Below are 17,925 nucleotides of genomic sequence, written 5' to 3' on the forward strand. Positions count from 1 at the left end.
TCACAAATTTTTGTAATTGTATTTAGAAACCCATTGTTTTAGCGAAGTGTTTACATAAAAAAGGTGTAATACGACAGTTTTGGTGATCTTGCACATTTCTCGAAAGTCTTCAGTAGCGCTGCACAGGCGAAAATCCTTGTTGGATATGACGCGAATTCAAATAGTTTGTTTTAACAAAGACCTGTTTCAAATTTTTTGGAACAAATTAAACATACTTATATGATGGAAACATCAATAATATGAACGCAATAGTTAAGCACGACCTTACTTATGGAAGGCCACACCAAAGATACCCAAATATGAATCTCTGTAATTAAATCCGGTAAAGTTCCATCGATATTCACCTACTGGTTTAGATGAAAAAAAGTACTAAAACTACCATATTTTACCCCTGAAAAATGCAAAAAAAAAAAACAACACTTTTTCGGGGACAACATTGGTGAAAAATTTTCAGATAGCCGAATGACAGAACAAAGAAGAATTTAGAGCGAGACAATTGACGGCTTACTTCACCTGGTTATTCCACCATGGAAAACGGTGTGTAGATACATATATGTAGATAGAAATTTCAGATTTTAGTAAATAAAAAGGGTTAATCTTTATTCGCGAAAAGGAGGACTTTCTTTCATATAAAAAAATGACGTTGGAAAATTTGTAACGCTCTTTCTCTGCTATGAGGTGCATGGTGCTTTAGAGTGCAGCAAATAGCAAAATAAAACTACAAACGATTTGATATTTGTAGCGGAACGGTAAAGTTGGACGCCCGTTGCCTCCCATGGTAATATCGATTCGGCCACTCCTGGAAGGTTTAAATAACTACCTCAATGTCATTTCTGCGTGGTTTCAGAAATCCGGGGGTCAAATTGGGATGGTTCTAGTGACTGTTTTAAGAGTCCCCATGAGGACGGTATTCGGGTCTATTTCGGAATCACTTAGAGACCGTTGTGCGGTTCTGCCGGAGTCATTACGAGGTCAATTTGAAGACATTTCCTGGAGGTATTGGGGAATATTTTCGGGTTTATTCGTGATCATTTAGGGATCACTTCGGGTAATTCGGAATTGGTTTAAAGACTACTGCGGGATCGTTTTGAGGCTATTTTGAGATAATCTGGGAACTATTTTGTGGTTCTTCCGGGCTGATTTCGAGATCAAATTGTGGTCATTTAGTCATGATTTTGCGGACTTTTTTGGGGTCCTTCCGAGGCTATTGTTAATAAAAATTAGTTCGGAATAATTTCGAAATTGTTTTCGCGACGCTTTTAGAGTCAACCTATGGGGACTTTTTCATGGTGCTTCCTAGGTAATTTCGGGTTTAATTTTGTGATAACTTCTTGGTCTATTTGTAGTTCTTTTCGGAATGATGTTCTTTAAATTTTAAAGAGATCAAAAGTGATATAAATCGCATGATCATCTGTGACTAATGTCAGATGAATCTCGAAATAAACGCCGGTTTTGCAAGAAAGTACCCTTCAATATATGTACATACGTATGTATTTGTGCGCATTAAATTACAAAATCGGTAAAAACTACAAATTAAACTAATAACAAGCGGAAATTTCGTATATATGTACATATATGTAAGTACGTTTACTAATTAACTTTTTGAAATCCTTTGAGTTATTGTAAGTTATAGTAAATGCTTTTGATACGATTGGTGCTCTTGACTAAAACTCATTATTAATGATAGTTAACAAACGTAGAGAATAAGGCGTGTCATAGAAATAAGTGTGGGTTTTTAGAGCATGGTTGATGCTCGCATTTCAAGGACTTTCTAAGATATTTAAACAGATGGAATTAACACGAATTTATGTGCATCCTTATTTATGTTCAAACATATAATTACATGCATACGAGTACTTACATAAGTAAATAAATTGATCTAAACTATGCGCGAATTAATTGAGAACATGCATTTTGAGGCTCTACAAATATTACTTAGAAAAGGTAAGTGAGTGATTCAAATTGTCTTTTAATTTGTGCAGATATGTCTAACATAAGAGGAGACTAAAATACTAAATTGATTTCAAAGAAATGCCAGTGTTCGGCCTGAGTGCGTCTGGAACCGGCAGTGGGTAGGCGCACACGGGTCGATCTCGGGTTGATAGTGCTCTCGAAAGAAATAAATAAAAACACAAGAGGAATTCCTCGTTATAAAATAATACTTTAATTTAGAGTGATGGGAATATATACAGTGTTGATACAATATTACCTTGGCGCTTTAAGTGACGATGGTGATCCTTGCGATGTGTGCTGGTTGGCGGTCGATCGAAAAAGAGACCGGTTGTGCCGTTGAGGACAACCGCTAAGCCGCGAAAAGGTCCTCTGGTATTAAGGAGGGGAAAAAAGCCACACACACAACAGCCCCCACATATACGTGCATGGGTGCTGACAACCTGCACACACACATGCATGCGTATGAAACGCATGCATGTGCATGCATGCACACAAATGCGGCGTGGGTGTGGGTGGCTGGAAATCTTATTAAAACGTTAGGGAGGGGCGCCGTCAATCAAGTAAAAGTTAGGCCTTGGGCCTAAACATGCCGCCCCCCTTGCGGTACGCAACATCACAGTCCGCCAAGGATCACCGACCGTGAAGAAGAGAAGAAAAAAAATAAAAACTTATAGCTAATTATATCTAACTTAACATAAACGCTGTTTAGTCCGCCGGCTTGGCGGCACGCAAGATGGTTTGCGCAATGGGTGAGCTTGGTTGCTGATGCCTCTGTCATTCGGCACTTTTCCCGTTATGATTCAAGGCCTAAGCCAGGCTTGCCTAGAGCTAGGGATAGCGAAAAGGAGTAAGAAGATATACGTGTTCATATTTCTTGCCGTTAATTACAAATTCATTGGAAATTCTATGCTTGTGAATTTTGTAAGAAGAAAATTTAATAAAAAATAGCTTATTATAATGATACAAGATTTTAAACGCATACCTCCATTGTGAATTCATACAAGTGGCGAAGGTTTGATAGAAATGTTCACAATAGTAAACAGCTTCGAGCACCTGTTCAATCGTTGTCCGATTACCTAAATCATTAGCTCACCAGTGGTATATTGCTTTATTTACATATTTTAAAATGCCTGCGTAGCTGGTGGCTTGAATTTAATCTATAAACTTGATTTTAGAAATGAATATTAATATGTAGTCTGATTTTCGGTAGACAAATTTAAAAGAAAGCTGATTTGAAACAAATGTACAATTCATGGCACTTCAATTTAATAACGGCGAACACAAGAAAGAGAAACCTTTCTTCCATTCTCTGGCCCTTCGCGACAGCCGTTCTCCCTGTCAGCTATGATTTGACACGTAGGCATGGCAATGGAGTGGATCGACCGCCAACCAGCACACATCGCAAGGATCACCATCGTCACTTAAAGCGCCAAGGTAATATTGTATCAACACTGTATATATTCCCATCACTCTAAATTAAAGTATTATTTTATAACGAGGAATTCCTCTTGTGTTTTTATTTATTTCTTTCGAGAGCACTATCAACCCGAGATCGACCCGTGTGCGCCTACCCACTGCCGGTTCCAGACGCACTCAGGCCGAACATTGGTCCTTCGAAGGACCACAATGTTCGGCCTGAGTGCGTCTGGAACCGGCAGTGGGTAGGCGCACACGGGTCGATCTCGGGTTGATAGTGCTCTCGAAAGAAATAAATAAAAACACAAGAGGTAAATTTGTTTATGAAATAAATGTAGCAAATGATCACAATAAATAATAATTTTCCGACTAACATGCCGAAATCGGATATTTTTGCGGCAGTATTTTTGGTACATTGGAAAATTGTTGTTGTGATTAGACGTTTTGGTGCCTGTTTGTCGGTATTTCACACTCACGATTCAGGAAAAAGTGAGTGTCGTATAGGAATAAGCAATATACATAGGTATATACAAATGTACATGTAATTTTGTCTTGTTTACGAGTTTTAAAGTGTCATTTCCTTGAAATGCGCGTTATTTTGTTTTATAATAAATTATTAAGTGTTTGGGACAAATAAGGACTATAGCTTTTGTTTTCTTGGTAAAAAATCTACCAACTACTACTATTTACATTTTTTTTGTGTCTACCCACATTTTCCTCTTAAAAAGTCCGGGTACTGGTAGATATTTACTAGCAGCAGAGACAAAAAAGTTGTGCACATTCCTACACACCCGTGTATAGAATGTGAATTCCTCTGAATTGAAGCAAACGGGACTAATCGAAAGATTTCTTCCGTTGGTTCATTCTTTAACTTTTTACACATGATGGAGTGCAGTTGTTAAATTTCGTAGTGTTAAACAATCATGAGTTTATATTCATGAGTTTAAATATTTAGAGCCAAATTTTAGGCTCAAAATGAATTCAATGCATGTCGGAGTTATGTTAATATATTAAGTGATCCCGCAACTAAAGAGGGGATTTGATACCAAATTTTGTACAACTGGCTCAAGATGATCAGGACTCTGTCTGTTTATTGGCAGTAGAAGCATATGTTAGCATTGCACAGTTGCTGCCGCAAGAAGATGTCGAGCATTTTGCTTTGACAACATTGCCAATGTGCCGGCGATTCCCCTTGGCGCGTACGATATATGGTTGCAGAGAAATTTGTTGATTTACTAAAAGCTGTTGGTCCGGAGATAACACGTGTGGATTTGGTACCCGCTTTTCAGTATTTGCTGAAGGATGCCGAAGCCGAAGTAATGGCAGCGGTCGCAACAAAGGTAAAAGATTTGTTCGCCACTTTAGATGAATCTAACCAAATGCAAATTATTATGAGCTTAATATTACCATATGTGCGTGAGTTAGTATCTGATCCTTCCTCATGTAAAGTCAGCTTTGGCGTCAGGTATTATGGGATTGAGTCCTATGTTAGGCGCATACAGTACTGTCGAACATCTTTTACCACTATTTCTTCTTCAGCTGACGGATGAATGCCCTAAAGTTCGATTAAACATTATTTCAAGTCTTGACTGGGTTAACGACGTCATAGGGATTCAACAACTTTCACAGTCATTATTACCAGCCAATGTTGAACTAGCTGAAGATTCTAAGTGACGAGTGCGTTTAGCAATTATCGAATACATGCCCGCATTGGCAGGTCAATTAGGTCAAGAATTTTTTCATCAAAAGCTGCTCGGTTTATGTATGGGTTGGTTGAATGATCATGTGTATGCTATACGTGAAGCAGCTACTCTAAATGTGAAGAAGCTAGTTGAACAATTTGGTGCCCAATGGGCTGAGTAAGCAATTATTATTATGTGGTTTTGGTTATGTCACGCAATAAAAATTAGTTACACCGTATGACTTGTCTTTTCTGTTTAAATATGTTTGTGGCACAAACATTACCACTAAGTTGCTTTTACCAACAGTTCTTCTATTGGCTACAGATCCCGTTGCGAGTGTACATTTTAATGTTGCCAAGACTTTACAGAAAATTTCGCCGTTCCCGGAAGCTAGTGTCATCGACTCGCAAGTAAGACCCACTCTTGAGAGACTAAATTCAGATCCAGACGTTGATGTAAAACATTTCGCTTCAGAAGCTATTGCGGGTATAGCAGCAGCGTAATCACTTAAGAATCCAACATTTTCATTTCGACCTTTTTATCATTTTCTAATTTAGCGGAAGTAAAAAATGGCAAGGAATAAAGTTTAAAGCCGCACAAGAGCTAAGTGAACATTTCGAATTGATAAATACAAAACCCTTCATATCCAGCATTTTTAGAACTTGCACTCAACGTATTTATACGGGTACTGCAAGATGGTGAGCCTCAGTTCATTTAGGAAAATAGTTCTCAGCATGTACGAAAGCTTATTTTGGACATGATTCATAGATTACCTATAAGTGAAAGTTTACGCCATGTTAAGCCCATAATTTCAGTAATGCTAAAAATTTTAAGAAATGATAACGAGGAAAACGTTTTGGTTAGTTTAAGGATTATAATTGAATTGCTTAAACATTTTCGGCCGTCATGCAATCCAGAGGTACAGCATTTCCTTTTGTATGCAAAAGAATTTTTAATTTAACTTGGTGGAGAAATTAGAGAAAACTAAAAAGTAAAATGTTGTTGATTTCTGCACGTTTAGCTTCATCTGTGGCGCGTGGTTTACCAAAAGGCAGCTACACAGGTCTCCTGCAAGGCCGCATACCCAGCTGCTGCATTAGCTGCACGTAAACTTCATGTCTCGCCCACTCAACGCAGTGCTGAGATCTCTTCCCTATTGGAGGAACGCATCTCGGGCGTTGCACCTAAAGCGGATTTGGAGGAAACCGGCCGCGTGTTGAGCATTGGTGATGGTATTGCTCGCGTCATGGTTTAAACAATATTCAAGCCGATGAGATGGTGGAATTTTCTTCCGGCTTAAAGGGCAGGGCCTTGAATTTGGAACCCGATAACGTCGGTGTTATAGTGTTTGGTAATGATAGGTTGATCAAGCAAGGTGATATTGTCAAGCGTACCGGCGCTATTGTGGATGTGCCAGTAGGCGATGAAATTCTAGGACGTGTCGTCGATGCTTTGGGTAATGCCATTGATGGTAAGGGACCCATCAACACAAAGGACCGTTTCCGTGTTGGTATTAAGGCCCCTGGTATCATTCCACGTGTATCTGTGCGCGAAACTATGCAGACTGGTATCAAGGCCGTAGATTCCTGGGTGCCAATTGGGCGTGGTCAACGTGAATTGATCATCGGTGACAGACAGACTGGTAAAACGGCTTTGGCCATTGACACCATCATCAACCAGAAGCGCTTCAACGATGGCCAAGATGAAAGCAAGAAATTGTACTGTATCTACGTTGCTATTGGTCAGAAGCGATCAACTGTCGCTCGGATCGTAAAACGTTTAACCGATTCGGGTGCTATGGGATACTCCATCATTGTATCAGCCACTGCCTCTGATGCTGCACCTCTACAGTATTTGGCTCCCTACTCTGGCTGTGCCATGGGTGAATATTTCCCTGACAAGGGCAAGCACGCTTTAATCATCTATGATGATTTGTCAAAACAGGCGGTTGCCTACCGTCAAATGTCTCTGTTATTGCGTCGTCCACCAGGTCGTGAAGCCTACCCTGGTGATGTGTTTTACTTGCACTCACGTCTATTGGAGCGTGCTGCTAAGATGTCGCGCGCTATGGGTGGTGGTTCGTTGACCGCCCTGCCCGTCATTGAGACACAGGCTGGTGATGTGTCTGCCTACATTCCAACCAATGTCATTTCCATCACTGACGGTCAGATCTTCTTGGAGACCGAGTCGTTCGACAAGGGTATTCGTCCAGCCGTTAACGTTGGTTTGTCTGTATCGCGTGTCGGCTCAGCTGCCCGGACAAAAGCTATGAAACAAGTGGCTGGTTCCATGAAATTGGAATTGGCTCAATATCGTGAGGTAGCTGCTTTCGCTCAATTCGGCTCTGATTTGGATGCTGCTACTCAACAATTGTTGAATCGTGGTGTACGTTTGACTGAATTGTTAAAACAAGGTCAATATGTGCCCATGTCCATTGAAGGTCAGGTTGCTGTCATCTACTGCGGTTTACGCGGTCATTTGGACAAAATGGATCCCGCTAAGATCACCAAGTTCGAGAAAGGATTCTTGCAACACGTTAAGACCAACGAACAAGCACTGCTCGACCAAATTGCGAAAGATGGTCAAATCTCTGAAGCCTCTGACGCCAAACTTAAGGATATTGTCAGCAAATTCTTGTCGACTTTCCAGGGTTAAGTTAATTTTAAAGATACATGGCTAAGTTCTACACTATTCATGGCTAGAAACGCAAAAAAAAATTAATAAAGAGATCGCGTCACAACTTACAATAAATTATATACACTATTGACATAAAGATACAAGTAAACAAGAAAATGCAAAGGAAAAAATCGAAATAAAATAATTATAAAAACAGTAAAAACATACCATTCATCTTTCCTTTCTATATAAACATGCAACTCCTAGTATATAAATTTAATTAGACTCAGTTCATAAAGTGAATGCGTAGAATGTCGTTCGCCTGTAGGGCTCTATAAAGGGTGTAGCACGCTTCGAAAGCTTAGTGCTAAATATGTGCACATTTGATTCATTTAACGAGAGCGCCCAAAAAAAGTTGGTGTTTTATATGCTGCACAAATTCAGCGCAAGGCTGTGTATTAATGCTTGTTTCGATTTTCGACAACTATTGAACAAATATTGTACTAAAAATACTAAATTAGGTAATGCAGTGACTAAACGCGTTATTATGAAACGAAGAAATAATAAATTAAGGTGAGATTAAGTCAAAAAGCTTCCCCAGTGGGTGCTCTATGTACAATTTTATAAAGAAGAAATGCAGCAAAGCAAGACATAGTTTTTTTTTGTTGACTTGAATTTTTTTTGTAAATTAAAATTAAAGATAAACGTTAGTATCATTTCTTGAATTTTTCATTATACATAGTTCCTCGTAGTGAATCAAAAGTCTCACAACTCTCAATGGGTTAATAAACTTAAAAAGCGAGAGTCAGCCCAGGGTATGTAGTAGGATAAGGCCTCTTGACACGACACTACATATACTATTAAATTCATATGTCAGCCTTACTGCATGTCGGCTTGGAAATGAGGCAGATGAATTGCATACATATTTAAAATGGCATGGTATTTACAATATTCCCTTAATTCGATTCACCATTTAGGAGTGCTTGCGGTTTACGAAATGGATTTCGGCCCTAGCTACCATAAAATGATTTTAAGGGTGTTACTATTCTTGAGACGAAATCCCAAGTTCATACCCTTGCCTTTAGACTGCATGTGATATGATGGAGTATGATAAGGTTTGTGAGGTAATGTATACCTCCTATCATTCGCTTTCTGTGCAGTGCTAATGGAGGAATTATGTATAAATATGTAGGTGAATATATATGTATATGCATGTCGGGACCATGCATCTGTTGCACTTAGTTGTTGGGTTCTGTCGGCCTCGCGCCTTGGCCAAGTGCAGATGCATTATGAGGCAGATCAGGGGTCTGCGTTAGGATTGTTGGATGGCCTCGTTTCGGGTGAACGAGTGAAATTTGCGTTGACCATTTTTGAAATTTGTTTAAATTTAATGGGCCGAATGCCTTGGTTTTCTGTGGCAGATGGGTTCTTCTTCTGCGGTAGGCTTCTGGTGTCAACGCTCGGGGTGAGCGAGTGAATTGGGGTTTGATTTTGAAAATGAAAAATAATTGTTTGGTGGCAGATGGGGCGCTGGGGTTTTGGACATCACTTTTTCTCGACGGAACTCTTCCGTCTTTCTGTGAAGAGGGGGGGGGGGGGGGGGGGGGGTTGTGGATTTGCGATAGAAAGTTCGTTTTGGAACGGAGGGCGAGGAACGGTGGGATGGTTACGAGGAGCTCTTGGCCTTCTCGCAATCCATCTCCGCCGTTGGAAGAAGGATCAGTTTGACCAAAGGTCGTCTGACTTGACCCTTCTCTGTTATGAGGTCAACTACGCGAACTCGGTTATCTTCGCCGGGGTGTACGTTGACGACTCGACCTAACCTCCATTTGTTGGGAGATAAGTTGTCCTCTTTGAGGACAGCGAGGTCTCCCACTTGTATGTTTTGTTTGGGATGCTTCCACTTCACACGTTTTTGAAGTTCGGATAGATATTCCACCTTCCATCGTTTGCAGAAAGTGTGATGGAGGGCTTTGAGTTTCTGCCATCGATTGATCATCGAGGCAGAACTCTCACTGGCATCTGGTTCTGGTGGAGCCAGCAGGTGGCTGCCGGTTATGAAATGTCCTGGGGTTAGTGGTTCCAGATCCGTTGGGTCGTTTGACCCTGGACTAAGAGGGCGCGAATTGAGGCACGCCTCAATGCGGCACAAAAGTGTTTGGAACTCCTCCATAGTATACTTATGGGGAGACGCGACCTTTTTGAAGTGGCTTTTGAAGCTCTTCACTCCCGCCTCCCACAAGCCGCCCATATGTGGCGCGCCGGCGGGAATAAAATGCCAAGTTAATGATTGATGGCTATACCTCGAGACTGTTTTGTCTCGGCTTTCTGCCAGGAAGGCTTTGAATTCCGATCGTAGAGATCTGGAAGCTCCGACAAAGTTTGTACCATTGTCGGAGTAGATGTTCTTCGGACATCCTCTTCTCGCGATAAAACGCGAGAAGGCTGCGAGAAAGCATGGGGTGCTGAGGTCACTAGTGGCCTCTAAGTGAATGGCCTTAGTGGAGAAACAGACAAAAAGGCATACGTAGCCTTTTGACAGTCGAAATCCTCTACCGCGGTAGCTTTTGATGTCGAAAGGCCCCGCAAAGTCTACCCCGGTATTGGTGAACGCGCGGGTAAAAGTAGTCCGTTCGCAGGGAAGGGTACCCATAAGTTGGGACTGTGCCTGCTTTCGATGAATAATGCAGGTTTTGCAATTGTGGATGACGGCTCTGATCATGGTCTTGACATTCGGTATCCAGTATTGGGTTCGGATGAGACGGAGCATGAGCTGGTTCTCGCCATGAAGGGAGTCATGATGAGCCATCATAACTGTAAGGCGAGACAGTCTACAATTGTACGGCAAGATGATCGGATGACGCTCGTTGTATGACATGTCTTTTGACGCCCCTAGACGCCCCCCTGTTCTAATAATATCATCTTTGTCGATATATGGATTTAGGGACAGTATTTCACTCTTGCGATCGATAGGTTCCCTATTTTTTAATTTTAAATATTCTGTCCCGTAAAATTGTTTCTGGCAGACTCGTATTAATGCTTGAGTCGTTGCCTTAATCTCATCGGCTGAGATTATACACGACCTTTCGTGGAACATTGCTTTAGTTTTTGGGTGAGTTCGTTTATAAAATCTCCTAACATAGGAAAGAACCTTTAAAGCCCTGGGTAAATTTGAAAAACGGTCGAGAATATCTACATGATCTACCCTTGTCGTGGCATATGTTTGTGCCCTCTTCTCCTCAACGGACGTTTTGTATTCGGTCTCTTGTGCTGGCCAGTGGGAATTGTCTTCTTGCAGCCAAGAAGGTCCCTGCCACCACAACGAATTGTTGGTCAACTCTGATGCAAGTAGTCCTCTGCTTCCTAGATCCGCTGGATTAGATTCCGAGTCCACGTGAAGCCAGTCCTTGCTACCGACCATATCGATGATCTTAGTGATTCGGTGTGCGACGAAGGTTGACCAGGAACAGGGCGGCTTTCTTATCCAAGCGAGTACGATGGTTGAATCCGTCCAGAGGTGAACTTTTGCTGGCCCCAAATGAATGTTTCGGAATATTGATTCCATGATTTCTGCGAGCAGCACGGCGCCGCAAAGTTCTAAACGTGGTAGTGAGATGGTTTTCACTGGGGCTACTCGGGTTTTGGCTAGCAAGAGATTTGTGAAAATTGTATCGTCCCTTTTTACGCGCATGTATATAGCTGCTGCATATGCCTTTTCCGATGCATCGCAAAAACCATGTATTTCGATGTCGTCCTCGGGCGTAAAATTTACCCATCGCGGTATCCTAATGTTATCTATTTCGTTATAGTGTTGGGTGAAATTTTCCCACCGTTCTAAGGTAGTTGGGGAGACAGGTTCGTCCCACCCGGTGCCCTCTAACCAGATATGCTGCATTAGTATTTTTGCCACTATGACCACTGGTGCAAGCCAGCCTAAAGGGTCGAAAAGTTTGGCTATAGCGGATAGGATTACGCGTTTGGTGATGTTCTCGCCACTCTCTAAAGCTCCTGCGGTGAAGTAAAACATGTCTGAATGCGCGTTCCATCGTATTCCGAGTGCCTTCACCGAGCTAGCCTCTTCAAACGCTAGGAAGTCCTCGCTGAGCAGATCCGTTTTGGGGATGTCCTGAAGGATTTCCTCACAATTTGATGTCCACTTGCGCAATGGAAAGCCAGCTGAGTGTAATGCTTCGCGAATCTCGTTTCTTGCTTTGATGGTTGACGCTATTGTATGTCCTCCAGGTAAAACGTCGTCGACATACATACTTTCTCGTAATATACCCGATGCTATTGGGTGCGTATTTTCTACATCATCAGCCAATTGTAGAAGTGACCGTATCGCGAGGTAGGGGGCGCAGTTTACACCAAATGTGACAGTCTTTAGTTCGTAAAGACTGATGGGTTCGTTGGGGGATGTTCGATGGACAATTCTTTGAAATTTGGCGTGATTATCGGTCACCCAAATCTGCCTATACATCTTTTCTATGTCGCTATTAAAGACAAAGCGGTACAGTCTCCAACGTAGAATTAAAATAGGCAAGTCTGCTTGGAGTACTGGCCCTGGGTGGAGTATGTCGTTTAGACTAATGCCATTTGCTGTAGGACTTGACGCGTTGAAGACGACGCGCACCTTGGTGGTGGTACTTTCCGCCTTTACAACGGCGTGGTGGGGCAGGAAATAATTATCCGAATCGTCGGATGGTACATTATTTTTAATTTTTCTCATATGTCCAAGCGTTTCGTATTCGGATAACACCCGAACATACTCTTTCCCTAACTCTTGGTTTTTCAGTAATCGCCCCTCATTTCTGAAGAATTGTGAACATGCGCGCTTTAGAGACGGTCCTAATGCAATCTTCTCAGGGTAATCCTGCCTGAATGGTAGCGAGACTGTATATCTTCCACTTTCATCACGTTTTGTTGTGTCCTTAAATAATTGTTCACAATACCTTTCCTTCTCCAACCCAATTGTCAACCTCACCCATGGAACAAGGGGATGGCGGCGGAATGTCCTGAAAAGTTCAATATGGACACATTAAACCATTCCCGAGGTGATCGGATTTATGATTAATTAATAGCGATGTACATTATACAATTTTATTAAAAAAAAAATTATATCGCAATAAATTAAATAATGGCTTAGTGAATACTTACACGAGCTTAGCCCGCTCCGTCAGCTTGTCCTTTATATTAATAAAATGGTTAGTTGACATAGCTTGCGGCAGGTGCTCTAGCAGTGGTACAAACTTCTAGCAGCTCACTACTCAAGTGAACTTAAGTGAGAAAGCATCAACCTAGCAAGAAATTTCGACATAATCAATCGGTTTAAAGAATTGCCTGTGTATTACACTGTGCATTTTACAGGTTGCCTTCATTGCATCACCTCCATCATATATATTCGGTGGCGAGGGCAAACATATCCTTGTGTGCCATAAAATGTGCAGGCATTGGTAGCATAACTCTAAAACACTTTGCACTGTCGCCCATTAGAGGACATATACTACGCTGCCTAAAAAAGTCGCATAGACGAGACGAGTCAAATAAGTAAGCTTTTTTTAAGAACGAAAACAACGATCTGTTAACCGATGTTTAGAAATGGCTTCGAATATGTAGGAATCCCTATTTGCTCTCCTAAATTTGGGCATCCACGAAAGCCACACACAAAGCTGTTAAAAACGTCAAATTCCATTAAAAAATTCCAAAAATATTCAAATAAGAAACCATCGAAATTGCATATATGCAGAAGCCAAAATATAGCCCTCGAACTTTTAGGTGAACTTTTGAAATCCACCGGCCTTTAACTTAAGGTCATGCAACATCTAACACTAAAACTCTAAGCACTCGATGAAATATAACGCAGAGATGGTTTAAATTTAAGTAAAAAAAAATCGAAAAAACCAAACAAAAAAATTTGTCTTATATTCAACTACCTGAAAGATTATGCTTTTATCTGCTTGAAGTTTGCTAAGAAGTTTTGCTATAATCTGCATAAAACGAAATTATTTTCCGGAACGACAGCGATGGTTGAAAGTAAAAAGCAGTGAGCATTGATAATATAAGCGACTTTTTACCTTTATTTTGAGTTTGGTTCAGTCAAGCATTTGTAGCTGCACCGCCTACCAAGCGCTCCGGTGAATGTGAAGCAAAGAATTGTGGCACATTTTGATGAACTGCATGCTATTCGTAAGGTAGGCACATCTATGCCATTATACTAACCTAACCTGACCTTATCCAGCCCTTACAATAACTCTTCTAAGGATATTAATAGCCACAACAACAGCAAAACTACAGAAGCTTGTGAGAGTAGACGCCATTCAAATCAGCACACTCTGCCTTACCTTGTTAATACCATACGAGAATTACTTCCTTCAAGTCTTTGTAGCTGCCAACCTCTTTGTGAGGCTTTGCTGCATTTGTTGTTGGCTATTCATAAGTTAAGTCGCGTAATCGATTGAAATCGACGCCAACATAGGCAAACAATAAAAAGTTTGTGTGTTCGTGTCTGTCTGTGCTGTTTTCCAGTCTGCTTGCTTCTTGTCATTCATCACCCCTCAACAGCTATATCCGAGCACTATTCTTGTTCGTAGCATTTCAACCTTTTGTGCTGGCAATATTTGCTGTCGATTGTTGTGTTGAAATTGAGATTTATTGCACAAATTTAAATAATAATGCGCATTTTTCTCATGCTTTTTTCTGGCTATCTCGCAAGTTTGAATGGCATCTTCATAATCTGCTCAATCTCAACATTTTTTAATCGCGTCTAACTTTCTGCTACCGTCTGTGCATAATAAGCGCATGCGATAATCTTGCTTTTTAGTAAATTTTTATTAACCTTTATATGTTCTTAAGGTTAAGTGTGACCCACTGAAAGTCGATACCGAATTATAAAATTATTTTTAATATTATCTACTTATAAGCAAAAGAGACAACAGCAGCGAACAGAAAAATTACAGTGAGAATAAAAATGTCTTAGGAATGTAAAAATAGCTGTGTTTTTTTACATCCATAGACGTTTCCGCTTAAACTTTATATGGACTGCTTTAAATACACCTCTGAAATTGCTGCGCATAAAATTTGTACTATTAAATTTCAATACGCTTTATACTGAGATGTAACTGAAATATGTGTCTATGTATCACCTCTTAAAATGGTGCGTGCCCATTATTCATCGCAACTGGTTCAGCTATATGTTATACATTAATGCCACCAGAGGTTTGTGTTGCCGATTTTAGGTACACCCTGTTCTGTAGCTAGTTATTTAACCACTGCCGCTAGATGGGTCTCCTAAGCCTTATCTAAGCGAGGACAAGCGTTTTTTTACGCGCAAACGTAAACGTACACGACTAATATATTAAGCATCGAACACAGAAATAGCAGTTTTAAATTTTATCAAACATCATATATTTCAACATGGACACATCCAGCCAACGTGAGGTCTTCATTGACCGGCAGTCCAACTCGTTTTTTCTTTTTTCTTTTCAATATTTTAGGAAAAAATTCCTAAAAATTTTGTAACATAAACCATGCAAACAAATCTCACAAACTTTTTCGAAAAATATCAGAAAAATTGGGAAAATTTTACAAAAATTTCCATTTTCGATTTTCTGAATTTTTTTGAGTATGAAGTTTTGTACCCCAATCTAACAAAATGCAAGTGGAGGTCTCTTAAAATTCTAACTGCTTTTTGACAATTTTATTCCGAGGGGTCCTTAAGACTTTCCTCCATACAAAGTGTGACACATTTTCTTTTTTATATGGAAGAAGGTCTGGGTTTTTCAGAAAAAATTATCAAAAATTGATAACGATTTTGTGAGACATATTAATAACTTTGGCGGCCACCGTGGTGTGATGGTAGCGTGCTCCGCCTACCACACCGAATGCCCTGGGTTCACACCCCGGGCAAAGCAACATCAAAATTTTAGAAATAAGGATTTTCTATTAGAAGAAAATATTTCTAAGCGGGGTCGGCAGTGTTTGGCAGGCACTAAGAGTGTATTTCTGCCATGAAATACTCCCAGTGAGAACTCATCTGCCTCGCAGATGCCGTTCGGGGTCAGCATAAAACAAGTAGGTCCCGTCCCGCCAATTTGTAGGGAAAATTAAAAAGGACGACACAAATTGGAAGAGAAGCTCGGGCTTAAATCTCTTCGGAGGTTATGACGCCTTACATTTATTTATTTTATTTTATTAATAACTTGTACTTAGTTAAACTAAAATTGATTGATTTAATCGAATATTCGAAATTTTGTTTAATTTTTTTTTCGAAAACATTTTTGAGATTTCATAGTTAATTTACAAAATGCATGGAAGTTGTTTCTTAAATTACCGAAAAAATTAGAGACTTTAATTGACAAATTTCTAAACATTTGGAAGTTTTGTAAAAATTTGTTTGCAACTTTAAAATTTTTTCAAAAATGTTTTTTTCTCAAAGCATCGAAAATAAAATTAAATATATTTTATTTGACTAAATCATGCAAGCTTCGATTATTTGTTAAATTTTTTTCGAAATTGCCTTTGAGTTGCAAAATTCATGAACATTTTTTGTTTTTAAATGAAATAATGAAAATATTTTATAATTTTTTCGAAAACGTTCTTGAGATTTCATATCGTTGTTACAAAATTTATGGAAGTTTTTTCTCAAAATATCAAAAAAAAAACAGTCTCTAATTGACAGATTTCTAAAAATTTCGAAATTTTGCAAAAAAATGTTTGCAATTTTGAACTTTTTCAAAAACGTTTTTCCTTAAAATAGCGAATATAAAAAAAAATATATATTTTAATTGACCAAATCCTAAAAAGTTCGATTAATTGTTAATTTTTTTTAGCATTTTCGAAATTGGTTTTGAGGTTGCATATTTTAGTAACAAAAATTCATGGAAGTTTTGTTTTTGAATGAAATTTCAAAAAAAGATTTTAGTTGACAAAACTTTTACATAAATGTTCGAAATTTTGCTAGATTTTTCAAAAACATTTTTAACATTGTTCAATTACAAAATTCATGGAAGTTTTTCTTTAAACATCGAAAATAAAAAACGGAAGACTTTAATTGAAAAATTCTAAAAAAAAGAGCTTTCCCTTGCTATTTTTCTGTTGGCTGCTGTATGTAAGATTTCGACGATCAAATGTTAAAGGCTTTTTTAGGTCAATGACGACCCATTAAGATTTAAAGCGGTATTTTCCTCGTATGTGAATGGCCTATATTTTTGAACACTTGATCTAAGGTAACATATTTAAAAGATTTGTAAATGTATAGGTTTTTCCTCACGCCGTCTTTGGCTCACAATTGACGCAACACATGCGCAATTGTTTCTCAAATGGAAGTAAATGCTAGTTATTATAGTATTATTATAAAGCATTCTCTTTACTGCGATGAGTACGAAAAGCTTTACCCCGAAACATTTTGAATATCTCATAAAGGTTAACCAATGCCAAGAGTATTTATATTATTTCCTTACTTCACTTCATCCGTCTATATTGTAAATAAACGACAATAGTTGATTTGTTGAATGGCCAAGTTTATAGCGTCTCCAGGTGATTGGCTCACCTTTGCATTTATTAGCTTCTTGTTATAATTTCGCAGTATCTACTACAAATTGTGTATAAATTTGTGTTCTTTTCTGCAACTTTTGTCTTGCGAATAAGCTTTTTTCAAGTTGGCTACAACTTTTCTATTGACTATTTTTGCATAAAGGGTATATTCATTATTGAGGATTTATTCTATAGCTGCATAAATGCTTGACAATTGCTTATTAAAGACTTATTGAGTATCCTTTTTCATAAAATGATTCCTTTGATTTATCCAGCGCATAACAAGATCTAAGTGTAATTGCTTGCATTGATAATTGATATCCTGTACAATTTATTTCTTAAGTTACATACTCCTGAATGAATAATGTTGCATACTTTAAGGAATTCGATGTGGTTATACTAATAATAGTGTAATCCGACGACGGCCGTGATGTGATGGTAGCGTACTCCACCTAGCCGGGAAAAGCAACATCAAAACTTTAGAATATTTTTCTAAGCAGGGTCGCCCCTCGGCAGTGTTTGGTAAGACCTCCGGGTATATAATTCTTATATGAAAAGCTCCCAGTGAAGGCTTATCTGCTTTACATGTGCCATTCAGAGTCGGCATAACACAAGTGGGTTCCGGCCGAGTCATCGGCTTATTCTTGGTTCCTTATCGGCGTCATGTCGACAGGTTTGAGATCATCATCGATTTTATATTGAAGTTTTATCGGTAACTGCTTCATAACGA

General features: G+C 39.3%; 1 protein-coding gene and 2 pseudogenes across 2 annotated transcripts in view; 2 read left to right on the plus strand and 1 right to left on the minus strand.

The window, feature by feature from the left end:
• Positions 1 to 17,925, minus strand: part of LOC137252723 (ecdysone-induced protein 74EF) — a 674,751-nt gene that overhangs the window by 180,455 nt on the left and 476,371 nt on the right. The gene's annotated exons all lie outside the window — the stretch shown is intronic.
• On the plus strand, positions 3,744 to 5,554 carry LOC137252683 (serine/threonine-protein phosphatase PP2A 65 kDa regulatory subunit-like; annotated as a pseudogene).
• Positions 6,048 to 7,731, plus strand: LOC137251638 (ATP synthase subunit alpha, mitochondrial-like; annotated as a pseudogene).

The sequence above is a fragment of the Eurosta solidaginis genome, chromosome 5 (assembly GCF_040869045.1).
Source record: "Eurosta solidaginis isolate ZX-2024a chromosome 5, ASM4086904v1, whole genome shotgun sequence".
Lineage (NCBI taxonomy): Eukaryota > Metazoa > Arthropoda > Insecta > Diptera > Tephritidae > Eurosta > Eurosta solidaginis.